General features: G+C 42.8%; 1 long non-coding RNA gene across 1 annotated transcript; it reads left to right on the top strand.

The window, feature by feature from the left end:
- The first annotated feature begins 2,033 nt into the window (after positions 1-2,033).
- Positions 2,034-15,444, top strand: LOC109382549 (uncharacterized). The gene is made up of 4 exons (XR_002123942.1): positions 2,034-2,215; positions 11,095-11,234; positions 14,184-14,313; positions 15,244-15,444. It is a non-coding gene; the product is annotated as an uncharacterized LOC109382549 (long non-coding RNA).
- The last annotated feature ends 252 nt before the right edge of the window (positions 15,445-15,696 follow it).

Genomic DNA, 15,696 nt, shown 5'->3' with positions numbered 1-15,696 from the left:
GTGCATAGCTTCCCAAGGGGAGTACTTCGAAGGTGACCATATTGATATTCAGCAATGAGATATAAGTTTGCGAACTTAATTGTCCGGCCTCATATATAGAGAGAACGATATGATTCCTAGAGCTAGAATTTAAAACTAAATTTAATCAAAATCATAAGGACCCTCGGTTTCACTAGTATCACTTCTATCAGCATAGATTTGTTTTTGTCTGTTTTAGTGTTTTATCTAAATGGTGCCCTGTAGTATATACTCTTTGTGTGACTGATTTTAGTGCTCAACATTTTGTAAGATTCATTTATGTTGTAACATGAATTTGTACATAATCATTTCCACTGTTATCTAATGTCCCATTGTGAAAATATAATGCAGTTTTATTTTTCTGCACTTTGGTTGATGGGCATCTGGGTAGTTCCACTTTGAGGAAATTATGAATGGCCCTGCCATGAACATCTAGAATATACCTTTTGATGGGCATAAGCCCTCATTACTATAGGGAACTGCCTATATTTAGTTTTAGCAGCTACTGTCCAGTAGTATTCCAAAGGGGGTGGTACCAAATTATATTGCCAGTTGCCGTACATGCGCTTTGAGACCAACCCTTGATGGCTTTTATCCTCTCAGCCACTGTGACAAGTGTGTCCTGGTAGTAAATTGTGATTTCTAATTTCCATTTCCCTGGAGGCCAAGGAAGCTGGGCCCATTTTCATATGATTATTGGCCATTTGGATATTGTCCTTTGAGAATGTCTGTTCAAGTCTTTGCCTATTTTCTGTTGGGTTATCAGATAATTCTTTCTTTACTGTCGGGTGTTGGGAGACGCTACAGATCATCTTTGGAAGACAGGTCAAGAGGAATGGTATTTTGTCCAAGGACAAAGGTAAGAGATACATGAAAGAATCATGCAGGGAAGTAGGTAGGAGATAATAAACACGGGCTTCAAAGCTGCTGGAAAATGGAAGCAGAAATGAGGTTCAGCCACAGTAGCAAAGCTATAGACTCATGTGGGACAAGTAAATTAAGGTGGGGTCCAGGAAGCCATGCACACAGATGGGGTCCAGCTGTTGGGTGCAGAAAAGCCAATGTGGTGGCTTTGAGTGGGTGCCAGCAAAAATCACAAGAAACCACTCAACTGATGAGACTCTGCATAGAAATGTTATTTATGACTGCCAGGAAAGTTAGAAAAGTCTGTGCTTTCTGGGTAGCATCCAAAAAGAGGTTAGAATGAAAGAGAATGGTTATTGTTAGCCATGTGTATGCAGGCGAGATCATTAAGTGGATAGTGTAGTTTAGAGCAGAGCAGAGGGTGCACACTGTTTTCAGGCGCTCCCCATCACCACATGTGAGCAATAACAAGGGCAGAGTGACCTAGAACACAAAAATGTCAGCATCCAGGCAGCTGTGTTCCTGGGAAGCAGCCCACCAGCTGGAGCAGCAGGAGGGGCCCAAGTCAGATGTACCGTGACTTTGCGACCTCTTTCTGCCTGTTCAGAACCAGCCCTCCCCACACACCAGTCCCAGCCCCAGCCCCAGACTTGTCCTTACCTGCCCCATGGAATTTTGAAGCTTCTCTGGATCCTGCTTTCCTCTTAGTTTGACCAGAAAGGGGTTCTTCATGTTGGCGTTTAGGTCCCCGTGGCTGAGCCTAAAACTGAGACCCTGTTTTGCTCTTTTCAGACCCCCACCTGAAGATATGTGCTCTGGAGAAGAGCTCCTTACTGGTTTTTTACATTTTGTTTTGTTTTTCGTTTTGTTTTGTTTTAAAGAAATTTTATTGGGGAACAGTGTGTTTTTCCAGGACGCATCAGCTCCAAGTCAAGTAGTTGTTTCAATCTAGTTATGGAGGGCGCAACTCCGTGGCTCCTGTGGGTATCGAACCGGCAACCTTGGTGTTTTGAGTGCTGCGTTCTAACCACCTGAGCTAACCGGTCACCCCCCAGACCTCCTTTTCTGTTTTGCGGGAATAGGCTGTCTTGTATTTTAGAGATGGGGTGAAGATGGAGAAAGGAGACACTTTCCACAAACCTAGTCTAACCTATCAATCCTGCAGTAGCCTTGTGCTTATTAGCAGAGAGGGGCGGAAGAAAAAATTACTTGTGTGTATTCATGCAGTGGTATTTTTGCTGTGTATCTGCTAGGGCTTGATGATGGGCACCCTGGAGACACAGCAAGGAGCAAGACAGACCCAGCACCTTCCTGGAGCACTTACTGTGATAAGGTTATTCCTTTGCATTTTTATGAGGCTTTGTATTGGGTTGTCGGAAAAGTCATGACGCATTTTTGCAACGAAAAACAGAAAAAAATATGTCATGACTTTTCCGACAACCCAGCAGTTTTCAATGCTACTTTCTCAGGGTCATCCCCAAAGCTCGGGTTTATGGGAAAGCATTGGCATGAAGTTGAATGTGTGTTTCAGCTCTAGTTCTCACGCTGTGACATCAGATAAATGACTGGACTTCTTTCGGCCTCAGTATTCTCATCTCGAAAACAAGAGCATTGAACTACAATAGATGATTTCTCAAGGCCCTTGCAGTTCTAATCTTTTTACTGATACGTGATATCAGGTAAAACCGCCATCTGTTGTATCATTGGATATAAAACTTCTTAATTATAACATACAGGAAGAGATTCCTTTTGCATACACACACATATATAATTAAAACATAAGTTTTACAGAACATACTGAAACGGTCAGACCCAATAGGTTATATTGCAGTCATAAACAATCCCCAAATCTTAAAGTGGCAAAGGCTTCATTCTGGCTCATGTCAGGTGCATGAGGCGGTGGCTGGGGACCCTGCTTCGTATGTCCTCTTTTCCAGAGCTCAGGCTGATGGACCAGCCTCCACCTCAAAGATCACCAGGCTCAGTGACAGAGAAAAAGAGCGTGGCAAATCTTTTTTTTTTTAAGATATTTTTTTTATTGGGGAATTGGGGGGATGGGAACAGTGCTGGGGAATTGGGGGAAGGGGAACAGACAAGCTGCTGTCGTTTTGTTCTTCAGTCTAGTTGTGGAGGACATTGCTTTACTGGCCCAAGTTGGCACCATCATTGCGCTCTTCCCGGGTGAGGCAGATCAGTCGCCGGCTTCTGCACAGCCGCTCACTGCGGCTGCTGGCCACTCACGCTGGCTGCTTGCTACACACGGTAGCCCATGGCAACCCACTGTCACAGGGGCTGCAGCCTACTTTGTCGCTGGTGACTCACGGCAGCCCAGTTCCAGGTTGAGCTGTTGTTCAGCATCTTAGCTGTGGAGGGCAGCGTCACTGGCCCTCATATGTGGGATCCGAACCGAGGCCCTCTGGCATCCCAAGCCAGTTCTTAACCATCGCGCCACTCGGCTGGCCCAGCATGGCAAGTCTTATAGTGTCACTTAAAACTTCCTGCCACAGCAATGGTTTTGTCTCTCAGCTGTGACACTTCCATGGTGTCTCCCACCATGGTTTCACAAAACCTCATTTCCTTCACGCGAAAGTAGAATCAAGTAATATTTTTAAGTCTATCACCTTGTGCTAAGAGCTTTGGTTACCTGGTAGGGCCAAAGGGAAAAGGCCCTAGAAGGCACATTCTATATGGAAGAAAGCTTATCTGGCCAAAGCCACCAGGTTGCACAACTCACTTCTGAGTTGCACATATCACTTCTGTTCTGTTCACATTTCTTTGGCCAAGTCGCTTGGTTGTCCCTAACTTCAAGGGGACAGGGAAATGCAATTCCACCATATGCCTAGGGAAAGAACCAAAAATATCTGGTGAACAGCAGGAATGATTATCAAAAATATATACTGTGATGGTTAATTTTATGTATCAAATTGGCTGAGCCATGATGTCCAGATATTTAGTCAAATATTTGTGGATGTTTCTGCAAGAGTGTTTTCGATGAGATTTACATTTACAAAAATCAGTGGACTCTCACATTGCCCTCCATAATGTGTGTGGGCCTCATCCAATCAGTTGAAGGTCTAAATAGAACAAAAGGGGGCCGGCAGAGTGGCTCAGTTGGTTAAGAGCTCGCTCAAGAGTTTGAGCTCTGAGCAACAGCGGTTCGAGTTCTGGCCCGAGCTGAACAGCCGCTGAGCTGCCAACAGGTGGCAGGATGGTTCAGCTAAAAACAAACCAAAAATAAATAAATAAATAAATAAATAGAACAAAAGGCTGACCATCCCCTGAGCAAGAGACGACCTTTGAACTTGAAATGCAACATTGGCCCTTTCTGGGTCTTCAGCCTGTTCATCTACCCTGCAGATTTCAGAAATGCTAGCTTCCAAACTAATATGAGCCAATTCCTTAAAATAATTATCTCTTTAAACACTCTCTCTCACACACACACACACACACACACACACACACATTCTATTGGTTCTTTTACTCTGGGGGACCCTAACTGATATCCATAATGTGTAAGATACATTGTGATATGGTTTTTTTTTATTAAAGTTTATTGGGGTGACAATTATTAGTAAAGTTACATAGGTTTCAGGTGTACAATTCTGTAATACATCATCTATATATCACATTGTGTGTTCACCACCCAGGGTCAGTTCACCTCCTAGCACCATATATTTGGTGATGTTTTTTTTTTTATTTCGTTCAAATAACTTCTGTTCTATCCTTCCCTCTTTTGTTTCATTTTCTTTAAAATTCTAGTCACAGTCCAATAAATCCATTTCAAACTCACCTGTTGATCACAATCATAAACTTCAAAAAATGTTGGCTTATGTCTAAGGGGAAATGAAATAGTTAATGAGATATTAGAATGAAATAATAGAGATTAGAATGAGATAATAGAATGAAATAGAAATGAAATAGCCTTCATTTTAGCCAATCAGAGATTATTTTACTGGTTTTACACAGAAAAATGTTACACTGTCCATGTTTCTGCTCAAAAAGAAAACGAAACAAAATGAACCCTGCTTTACGTTAACACACTTAGCAAGGCTCTCTTCTCATCAAAGGAAGCAAACTCTGATCACGTTCATTGATACTGCAGGCGCAGAGTATTGATCTGGCAGCACAGGTGCAAACCCCAAGCGACTGAAGCGAGCAGGTGTCCGGGGTCAGGTGGCACTATTTAGCGAGCAAAAGAAAGCCATCCCTAGGGTAATGGAGGGTATGGGTTGAACTGTTAGGAAAACCCCAGTACCTCAGACTTTATGAAACAATAATCGAATTTATGGGGACAGACTGAACCCACACTCTAGAATGGGAGTTATTTACATTTTACTATGCAATTAACGTTCTGTAGTTGTGTAGTCAAACTCCATTTACTACGCAATGGTATTCTGCCAGAGAATACTAATTACTCCTCACCAAGGAACTGCTGAAAGTCATTAGCTTGTGTCTGTCCCCTTAAAAGTCCTATTGTTTCATAAGGTCCCGAGTTAAACCCTCTAGGAATTATTACAAAGAGATGTATGAAATGGACAGACTTTACCTGTTTAAAATAGATATATTCAGGTACAGGTAGGTAACACCCCCTTTACACAGCCAATGCATACATTGGCTGGTTGTGCTGTGCTAGTTGCAGATGCACAACTGTAGGGTACACGCTCACACAAACTTTGAGGAGCGGGGCCCCCTGGAGTTTTGCAACATGGTGGCCTTGGCCAGATAAGCAGTCTTCCACAGAGAATGTGCCTTATAGGGCTTTTTTCCTTCTCTCTACCAGGTAGCCAAAGCACTTAGCACAAGGCGATAGACTCAAAAATATTATTTGATTCAACTTTCATATGAAGGAAATGAGGCTTTGTGAAACTGTGGTATGGGACACCACCGAAGTGTCACAGCTGGTGAGAGACAAAGCCATTACAGTAACTTAGACGAGTGCTCGTCTGTCTGCTCCTGTCAACTCGTTAAGATATTTCACTCCTTCTGGTTGAAGGGCAAAAACAAACAAACAAAACAAAACAAACAAAAAAAATGGCAATCTTTGAGACAATGCAATAATTGGAATTCTTAAACTGGGACTATATAGTTGAACGTAGGTGTGCAAAGTTAGGAAAAAATCTAAATTTGCAGTGAACATAACAGTTCAGTTTCAGTGAACTTGACCTGCTTCGATCCACCTGAGTACGGTAATTAAAAACAGTGTTGCTGAAATCTCCGGCTCTATATGAAAAAACATGGGAGCAAGAAAACGAGTCCTAAAACCCCACAGCGTGGGGCTATCTTTGTGCTTACAGCTTACCAATGAGTCATAAGACACCTGAAGGCTTGGCTCTGCCTGTTGCCTTGTTGTTTACTTAGGATAAGTCCGAGCCAAGAGCCACATTGTTTAAAAACTGTGAAAAGAAGCAAGTCATTTATCTCACCTATTGAAAAGGTGAGAAACATGGCAAAGATGAATGGAACCACCTCCCTTCTGCCTAGTGCAACCCTGCAAACCAAGTGCAACCCTGCAAACGGAGTGCAGAGGTGAAGTCAACCATGAGGAGAGAGAGGGAACGGGAGTTCTGGGGGTTGGTGGATTGCCACCGCATGTGGATTCTGTGTCTGTGAGAGAGAATGCATGACCATCTCTGCCATGAGAAGACCGGTGACAGGAATTCAGGTGGGTGCTGGTCCGGGGAGACTTTCTGTTTTTCAAAGAGATGCTAACCTGAAATGCCTACATGACAGGCAGACAATGGAAATGTGTGGAAAAGCATGGACTGCGACAAGGGTGAACGGTGGGGCTCTGGTTAGTGTAGAATGCATGCCCCACCTAATGAATGCAATTCACACATTGTTCTAGAACAAAAGAGAACAAAGTCACTGCCCTAGCAACACACTTCGCAGGCCCAATGCTGCCCTCAACCCACAGGTTTATTGTCCCTGCTGGAAAGGGTCAGAGGCTGGCAAGAGCTGCACCTTCACGTCTTCTGCAGGTCCGAGCCTTGCCATTCAATGTTTCTTTCACTTGCCACTCAAGCCTTGCTCCTAAGTCCAGTCTTGCTCAGGCAATTTACCCAAGAACATAGTAATAGTTCTTCCTGGAGGCGAGGGAAGAGGAAATCCTGTTAATTATATATTATAGTAGGTTAGGGTTTAGAATCTACACCAGTAAATATAAATTAAGGATGACTTAGTATTGATCAGTGCCATCTGGGTATGAAAATGTGTTGATTTCTAGAGATACTTAAACTTTGTCTATTTTTGCAAGCTCCGGCCATTAAGCCAACGATTGCAGGTAACATTTATTGCCCTTCTTATGAGTCAGACACCATATACTTTACACGGATTATCTCCTGTCTCATTTCGTGATCGCAACAACCCTCTCAGGTGGGTTTTGTTATTATCCCCATTTTACAGGTGAGAATGTTGAGGTACAAAGAGGTTAAGTAACTTTCCCAAAGTCACAGAGTGAGTGGCAGGATGAGATTTGAACCCAGGGGTGTGGCCAAGTTACCATCTAATGAAGTAACTAACTAACTAACTAATGTTACATTTGCTTGTCCCCCATAGGATTCCACTGATTCTCTTGAGTTCTTGCCCAGGAATCACCCCACAGCTTTAGATCTGCAGGCACCCCCACTCCACTGCCTGATAGAAAGATAGGCTCGTGAAGGGTGTTAGCTGTGGCCCCTTGAACTGTTTCTGATTAGAGCATCATTATCTGTGTTGAAGTTCCTCAGAAAATGGTGAGGGTCTCAGAGTAAAGGTCTAGCTGCATATTTATGGCCAATTGGAGCTTCTGAGAGAGTCCTATTAGCATGAAAGCTTGAGGCATCCTAAGGGTATGAATTAGGATTGATGTCCGGTCCCCAGGGCGGACTCCCCAAACTGAGGAGACCCAATGGCTTCCTTTTGACTTCCCACACAGATTGCCAGATATGGAAGGCATGCCCTCTGAAGACTGAAAATGTTTTTGGGGTGCAGAAGCTTGGGAAACCTGCTGGAAAAAAATAATAAATAAATCAAAAAAAGATTTTTAAGTTCAATGCCATTCAAATTGTTTTCTGCTTCAGTATCTCTGGGATTTTATATCAGGCCCCTAGAGAAATAGGGACATAAAGGATTACGAATAAACCAAATAGCAAAGGAGAGCTAGGCTAATATGCACCTTTAGGGAACAGAAGGGAGCAAAGCTGTCTTGCTTATGACTTAATAAGGAATTTTTATCCAAGTGGGAGGATATTTCAGTATCTTCAGCTTTGACCAGGCTGTAGCTGTTGTAATTTGTAATCTGCATTCTCTCTGCCTGGCTAGGGGCCTGGGTTCCTCCTTGGCTGTCTCAGTCTCACTTTGACTCTTTCTGGTCCTACACATAACCAGAGTTTCTGACACATTTTCTGCCCAACCCTCTGGCCATGCCCATCCACCTCAGGCTCTGCCTCGGGGCAACCTCATCCTTTGCCACACTGAGCTTGCAGTAAGGTCTGCAGGCTCCCCATCCACTCTGCTGCCTTCCAAGGTTTCCTGGAGCTTCACAGAGAACTGCTCGGAGAAGCTCAACGTCAAGGCCTTCCTCTACTAACCACAGTGGGCCGCTGGGTTGCCAAGACGGGGCTATCGCTTCCCAGAGTCTTAACTAGGAAGGAAGGTAGAAATCTCTCTTCTTCTTGGCTTTCTTCTCCAGGTTTTTAGGTTTTATCCTGGAGCGTGGAAATCAGGACACACAATGAGCACTTCATCCTCCTGTTTCTATCCACCTTCTTTCCACAATTCTTTCAGCTGTAAGAGGTGAGCTTTTGTCTTATTTCCCTGACATGGCAGCCATCTTGAAACACGGAGCAGCAAGGCTCATGTCCTGGCTGTCATGGCAGAGAGGGTGGCTTTTTTATACTAAGAACTCTGTGGGTTAGTCCACGAGGCCTAACCTTGACATAGCAAGGGCTTCAAAGCTGAAAGCTACAGCAAACCCTCATTACCTCTCCTCATAAAGCCTGATTTCATTGTTTTAAAGAGGGCAAGTACATTATATCTATCGCCCTGAGGCTTAATAATAGCTCCTCAGAGGTGAGAGCATGCAGTAGAACATGATTCAGGGACATTAAAATGTACAGCTGTACCATTTGCAAACCACATTTTTAAAACACTCACAATCTAACCATGCCCCCAAGACCTCCTTCATGTTGGAGATTAGCACATCATTTAATTGGGACTGTATTTCTGCCCTGGAAGTTGATTTACGATTTACTCAAATGGAATGACTCATCTTTAGCAACAGGTGTCAGGCACCTCTGCCCTAATCTGTGTCCACAGTAAATGGAGACTTGATCCGTGGGTCTTTTGGTGAGAAGTCCATCATTTTCAGCATGAAGCAAGCGTTCTTTAATCCAGGAAGACCACTTGAGACGATGGGGAGTAGAGAAACAGTCAATCCGCAGCTGGAAAACATAAGCTGTGGTCCTTGGTTTGCCACTTTACGATAACTAAAGTGGCTCCCTTAATAACCTCTTTAGATTGTAGTTTCTTTATTCGATAAAATGCTCTCTTTAAGATCCATTCTCAATCTATGTATCTTGACTAAAAAGGCCGGGTCAGTAAGCTTCACTTATAACGTGATGAAATGCTGCCCCCTTGTGGTGTCTCAGGGTTCACCTAGGTTTATACAAAATTTCAAGTACATTTTTAACTTGAAATTGATGAAAACTCTTAATTTAAAAATTGATCTGGGGCCGGCTGAGTGGCGCGATGGTTAAGAACTGGCTTGAGATGCCAGAGGACCCGGTTCGGATCCCACATATGAGGGCCAGTGACACTGCCCTCTACAGCTAAGATGCTGAACAACAGCTCAACCTGGAGCTGGGCTGCCTGGAGTCTCTAGTGATGGGTAGCCTGCAGCCCCTGTGACAGTGGGTGGCCATGGGCTACCGTGTGTAGCCAGCAGCCAGCGTGAGCGGCCAGCAGCTGCTGTGAGCGGCCATCCAGAAGCGGGCGACTGATCTGCCTCACCCAGGAAGAGCATAATGATGGTGCCAACTTGGGCCAGTGAAGCAACGTCCTCCACAACTAGACTGAAGAACAAAAAACGACAGCAACTTGTCTGTTCCCCTTCCCCCAATTCCCCAGCACTGTTCCCATCCCCCCAATTTCCCAATAAAAATCTTTAAAAAAATTGATCTGTTATGCTCAGTTCCCATTATACCAAATACTCCTGATAACTTGTTATATAAACAAACAAAGTCCCCTTCTAAATGCCAACCCCCTTGTATTAAAATGGTCCTCCTTTCATTAGGAATGGCAAAGCCACTCAGATGAGCCATCCTGTTACATGGCCCATCTGTCCCTTGGGGACACCTTGTCCTTGGGGAGTCCTGGAAAACATGATTCAATCCAAATATAAATCCCAGTGCCTGCGAGCATTCACAGACTTTAAAATGATTTCCTTTTTTCAGTTCCCTCAGTGAGACTCAGTAGGGACCATATTTTTAAAGAACTATGTTAATAGAAGTACAACATACAGAAAAATGCACAAATCATAAGTGTGCAGCTCAATAAATTATCAAAAAAATGAACCAATTCTATAACCAACACCCAAATCAGGGAAAAGAACATTACCAGCACCCCAGGAGTCTCTCTAGGTCCCCTGACTAATCACAACTCCATTCTTTATCTCCAAATGTAACCATTCTCTTGATATCTAATGCCATGAATTGAAGGGAAGGGAAGCATTCTATATCTTGACCTGGGTTGTGTAGGGAGGTGTCATAGGAATATATTACATACATAAAAATACGTTGAGCTCGACACTGAAGATTTGTGCACTTTGTTGCATGCAAATTACACCTCAGTAATGTATCACAGCTCTTCTAGTTGTTATTAATGGTAGAGCTGGCCCAAAATAACCTTCCTTTTATGTCGACACCTTACATAACAATAGTATAATGATCAAAACCAAGAAATTAAAATTGGTGCCATGTTATTAACTAAAATGCATACTTTCTTCCAATTCCATCAGTTTTTCAGCTATTGTACTTTTTCTGTCCCAGGATCATATCCAAGATTCCACATTACATGTAGTTGTTATTTCTCCTTCATCTTCTTCAGCCTGTAACAGTTTTGATTAGAAGCCACATTTTCTTTTTAGACTCTTTTTCTTTTAGGCAGACAAATCTAATCACCCTTGGAATTTCACGATGTTTAACAACTTCTCTTAAATTTTCATTATTTCATTAGGTTTCCTCTCTAAGCTCCACTTTGTCCCAATACAATAACCCACTGTCACCAAGAAAAAGTGGCCTTGTCCCCTGGTCGCAGTTGTTGTCTCAAGGAGTAGCTGTGTCACGTCAGGCTGACGCCACTCACCTGAAATTCTAGTAAGTGACACTGTCTCTGTCTTGTGGGCTTAGAATTGAAGAGACATCTTTACTGTCATCTCATGGCTGACTTAATGGTGGACTGATGTACTGCTAGTCACACCACTGCTTACCTTTATAAATTTCTTGGACATGTGGCAGGTATGATGAGCTTAGACATCATTATCAGAGTCAGAAGCATCCAGTTGTGCATGGCCAGCTTAAATAGGGTGGTGGGAAGGACATACAGGTGTGTGTGTGAGAGAGAATGCTGACTGTAGAGCAGGGAGGATAAAAGAGGAAAGGCGGAGCTCGGACAGAAAAAGAGCATGTGTGAAACACCTACTATGTGTCAGGTTCTGTCTCATTAACCCTCACAGTATCTCCATCCAGGTAGCTATTTTACTCTCCATTTTAGTAATGAGTAACTGGAGAGAGATTAAATCATTTCTGTAAGGTCAGACAGCTAATGAGTGTCAGAATTTGGGATTAAAGACATGTGTGTTGATTCCCCATTATACGTATGTGCTTTTCCCCTTGTACCTCTGGGCTGCCATGAATATAATAATGATATGATATGATATGATATGATATGTGATATGATATGATACAACATAATATAGATTAGAATAAGTGAAAGAGAGAGATAGCTGATCTTCCTCTGAACACTTACTATGCGGTACCCAAGTTATATACATTATCTTACCTAGTTCTTATAACATCAAGAGGACATAACCACCAGTTAGACTTGCAAGCTGGACCCAGGCAGCCAGAGACTCATCCCCTCCCCTGTCCTTGGAATGGACGCTCTGCCCACTGTTCCCACGGTGGGAGCCATTTTCAAGGAGCCAGTTTCAAGGACACAGCCTTGAGAGAGTAATGTGTCATTGAGACCATCTGGGTGGTATATGTGAATAAACCCAGTTCATGCCCCTAAATACACACTTAAGATTCTGGCTGCCTAAGACAAGCCTCCTAAGTAAGTTCCCTTGCTTACTGAAACTGCCGCCCACCAATCTGGAGCGGTCTGCCCCTTTCTCGGGTCCCTCTTTGTTTTCTGTGTACAGGTTAGCCATTTGTTGTAAGACTGGGGTGATGCATCACAAAACAAGGCATGGAATCTGGCTTCCTCAACAGCTGCCAAGGGGTTGAAATCTAAAGCCAGGAAGGGCAGAGGAGTTAGTGTCTTGCAGGGTGAAATACAGCCAGTGGAGAAAAGAAAAGAGATGGGAGAGGAGCAAGGAAATCCTCCCACCATCCTCTTTTCCATGGACTCTTGGAAGATGTAGCTCCTCCTTGCAACCCTTCTAGAGAAGTCCCGTAGGCAAAGCAAATTGCTATGTCGCTGCGATGTGTAGTAAAACAAGGAGCAGCCCGCACAAAACACACCCTGTTGGGTGTTCTCCCATCTTTCCTTGCCTCACTTCCTCTTTTTTTTTGTTCTCATTGCCTTGGCTTCCACCTCTCCCTAACGTGTTAGGGTCTTAATGCTTGCTTCAGGCTCTGTTTCCTAGAGGACCTAGTCTAACATGAGGGAGTTGTTTAAAACAACCATCATAGCTCATGTTTCAAGATAAACTTACGTTGCACCTGGCACTGAATCAAGCACTTTCTCTGGATTATGTTATCTAAACCTCCCGATAATCCTAGGAGGTGGCATTTATTTTGCAGATGAGGAAACCATCACTCAGAGAGGTTAGATAACTTCCTTAAGACCACACGTTAAGTGGGATGCTTTATTTTAGGAACATGCTATTAATCTGACACACTTTGTATAGAATTCTTTTTTTTTTCTAGCTGAGCCATCCTGCCACCTGTTGGCAGTTCAGCAGCAGCTCAGCTCGGGCAGGGAATCGAACTGCTGTTGCTCAGAGTTCTTGAGCACTGTTGAGCGAGCTCTTAACCAACTGAGCCCCTCGGCGGGTCCTAGAATTCTTTAGAGACGTTGCTATTCCCTGGCTCCACAAATATTAATGACTTTGATATACAATGTCTGTAATATCCGCGCAGTAAGGATTCTACACACACAGTAAGGATTCTACACAAGCAATGAAAGACAAAATATTGAATCACAAAAGGATGAAAATATTTTATTTGAATAAGAAGCTTATTTGTAAAATGTGGACAAACAAAACAAACTCACCTTTTTGTATTGATGGTATAGTATTGGGAAGTATTGGACAAAAGATAATTTTGTGTGGAAAATAAACCCATGAACATTTAAGAGCTAATTTCAGAAAAAAAAATTGCTTGAAATAGCTTATGTTAATGAGGTGGGTAGGTTTTGATCTATTATTGGGTTGTGAAATATATTGAATGGGTTGACACCAGCATCAAAAAAAAAAAAAAAGAAAGAAAGAAGAAATAGGGTAGACCTATTTGCACACAATAAAAACGTGTAGTATTTGGTGAAGCTTTTCTTTGTATGTGAGTGTGTTAGAATGTATGTGTGTGTCTGAATCATGATGTCAAATTTTATTGTAGTGAAAAAAGTTTTAAAAACTGATATATTTGGCCACAGTATCGCATAGTTTCAAAAAGAAAACAAAACATGTTTTTGGAGTTAAAGACATCTAGGTTCGAATATTTGCCAAACTATAATTTTTGTAACAAACTAAGTCTAGCCTGCTGGCTCACTTGTGGCTCTTCAATGGGTGTGTCTCGTGGAAAGATTTAGAGTCTCCTGTATTCTCTTTTCATTAGGAAGCCCATGTCTCTTAATGCTTACAAAACGTCACTGACATGCATTTCTTGGAGGCCATGCTCCCAAGATGCTTTTATGCGTAATAGACTGGACCCCACAGACCTTTGTGCCTGGTTCTCACGTATCATCTATCAGACATCTCTCTCATTCTCTCCACACCTGGGCAAACCTTAAGATTGTTGAGGGGGCCAAGGCTAACACTTGACTCAGAGTCTGACATATCTTTGGTATAGAAAATGTTTATTCTCCGAATCCTTTCTTTCCAGATGGCTCATACCCAAGACCTGACTAAGCGCCCAAGCTTTAGGGAGATTCTTGGAAAGGAGAAGACTAGGTCATCTAGTCCTGGAGAAATGGAAAACAAACTCCGAAGGAATTTGAACTCCCTTTTGGCAGGTACCCTCCATTTTTCCAGGCGCGCTGCCCAGAGATTCACCCTACCTCTTGCAGGTGTCCACTTGGGGGTGATTCCATGGCTGGAGAAGGTCTGGCTTAATATCAGAACAGACAGTCTGAAGAGCAGGGAACTTGGATTCTTCACGTTTCCCTGACCCTCTCATTTGCAACTAGATTCCTCTTTCCTGGAATTTTAACTTCTACTCCTGGAACACATGACGTTTTCAAATGCTTTCCAACTCAGAAAAGCCCCACACACAGATTTTTAAAAATAAAAATATCCTCTGCGAACATTATAAAAAGCAAGGCATAATGATTATAGAGAACATTAGCAATAGAGAGAAACAAAAAGAAAAAAATGTATCTAGTAACTCACCTTTCCCCCTGCTGGAAAATCACAGTTTGCACCTTGCTATGTATTCTTCCAGACCTATATTATGCATTACAAGACACGATTAGTGATTTTGGCTATTATGATTATCCTTCTCATTTAAACTTCACCCAGCGCTATGATCATTTCTTAGGATAACTCCTACAAGCGTAATTACTGTATTTCCTATCTCAAACAGTACACACATTTTGAAGGGCCTCTCTTCCAAAACCAGTTTTCACACACATTTCGAGTTCCTCCTCTCCCCTGTCACCTTGATACAAACCCTGGATGTATGTCGGGACTCACTGCACTGATGGCTGTTCTCCTGTCGTCTAGCATACCCACTTTTGCTGAATTCTTTGATAAAAGACAATATCTGGTCATTCCCCTGAAGAGTGGCTGAATACGCCACTCCAGAATATGCCACTTTGGTATAAGAATATTTTGAGCTGAAGGTAATTGAGAAGAAGCAGATACAAGAATTGTCTGTCCTCCCCTTTTTTGCTGAAAAGCAGGACATGAATTTACAAGGGTGTCCCCCCTCCCCTCTCTTCCAGGAAGAACAGAAGTTAATCACCAGAGACAACCCTAGACTTTCATCAGCCTAGCGATGGCGGAGAGGAGCCTACTATAACAAGCCGTGTCGTAACTAGCCCTTACGGACCATTCATTCCCCATATACCGGAGGTGCCAAAAAAATGTATATGCATGACTTGTATTCATCTTTTGTTGTCGGTATATATTGAGAATTACAATTTTAATGAGTTTTCCTTTCTTAAAATGTGTATACATTTTTGTTTTTGGCACCCACTGTATTTGCCTTCCCAGAATTTGCTGCCTTAGGAACCCAAAGCCCTGTCCTTTGTCTTATCACTTCCCTAAAAATGTATTGTTCTTTTGTGAAGATGCTATGTAAGCCCAAGTTCTAACCACCCCTGTGTTACTCATCACTGGTACTCCTAGGTACCCAGTGCACGTGTTAATGAATGTCTGTTTGTTTTTCTCTTGTT

The sequence above is a fragment of the Hipposideros armiger genome, unplaced genomic scaffold (assembly GCF_001890085.2).
Source record: "Hipposideros armiger isolate ML-2016 unplaced genomic scaffold, ASM189008v1 scaffold_65, whole genome shotgun sequence".
Taxonomy (NCBI): Eukaryota; Metazoa; Chordata; class Mammalia; order Chiroptera; family Hipposideridae; genus Hipposideros; species Hipposideros armiger.
The sequence above is the reverse complement of the archived record's forward strand: the minus strand, read 5'-3'. Positions and strand labels throughout refer to the sequence as shown.